This window comes from Muntiacus reevesi, chromosome 16 (genome assembly GCF_963930625.1).
Source record: "Muntiacus reevesi chromosome 16, mMunRee1.1, whole genome shotgun sequence".
NCBI lineage: Eukaryota > Metazoa > Chordata > Mammalia > Artiodactyla > Cervidae > Muntiacus > Muntiacus reevesi.
In genome coordinates, this window is record NC_089264.1 from 11,453,145 (window position 1) to 11,454,304 (window position 1,160).

General features: G+C 42.6%; 1 non-coding gene across 1 annotated transcript; it reads left to right on the forward strand.

Annotated features, from left to right (window-relative positions):
- The first annotated feature begins 817 nt into the window (after positions 1 to 817).
- TRNAK-UUU (transfer RNA lysine (anticodon UUU)) lies at positions 818 to 890 on the forward strand. The gene has a single exon. It is a non-coding gene; the product is annotated as a tRNA-Lys (tRNA).
- Positions 891 to 1,160: the final 270 nt, after the last annotated feature.

Consider the following 1,160-nt stretch of genomic DNA (forward strand, 5'->3'; position numbering starts at 1 on the left):
TTTTAAATACATGCAGCAAAGTATGTTTTTTCAGTTTCTTCTTTGAGTGATTTATATGCATAGGCATCCGGTCCCATCACTTCATGGCAAATAGATGGGGAAACAGTGGAAACAATGGCTGACTTTATTTTTCTGGGCTTCAAAATCACTGCAGATGGTGATTCCAGCCATGAAATTAAAAGACACTTACTTCTTGGAAGGAAAGTTATGACCAACCTAGACAGCATATTGAAAAGCAGAGACATTACTTTGTCAACAAAGGTCCGTCTAGTCAAGTCTATGGTTTTTCCAGTGGTCATGTATATATGTGAGAGTTGGACTATAAAGAAAGCTGAGCGCCAAAGAAATGATGCTTTTGAACTGTGGTGCTGGAGAAGACTCTTGAGACTCCCTTGGACTGCAAGGAGATCCAACCAGTCCATCCTAAAGGAAATCAGTCCTGAATATTCATTGGAAGGACTGTTGCTGAAGCTGAAACTCCAATACTTTGGCCACCTCATGCGAAGAGCTGACTCATTGGAAAAGACCCTGATGCTGGGAAAGATTGAGGGCAGGAGGAGAAGGGGATGACAGAGGATATGGTGGTTGGATGGCATCACCAACTCAATGGACATGGGTTTGGGTAGACTCTGGGAGTTGGTGATGGACAGGGAGGCCTGGCGTGCTGCGATTCATGGGGTTGCAAAGAGTCGGACGTGACTGAGCGACTGAACTGAACTGATATTTTAAAGTGATTTTAATAGAATTAGAAAACATAAATATTTGGCTAGATATAGAGAATTATCCAACAATTACTGTTGACTAAAACTGGAATAGAGCCTGGGTAGCTCAGTTGGTAGAGCATCAGACTTTTAATCTGAGGGTTCAGGGTTTAAGTCCCTGTCCATACACCATGGTTCTGTGTTTTAGGACTTCCCTGGGGGCTCAGTGGTAAAGAATTCACCTGCCAATTCAGGAGACTTGGGTTCAACCCCTGGATCTGGAAGAACCCCTGGAGAAGGAAATGACGGGCTACAGTCCATGTGGTCATAAAGAGTCAGACACGACTTAGTGACTAAACAACAATACTGGAATAGCTTCTTTTATGAGGTACCCTCATGAGACTTAACAACTAAAGAACAAGAGAAAGAACCAATTGGACTCATATTGAATATATTTGA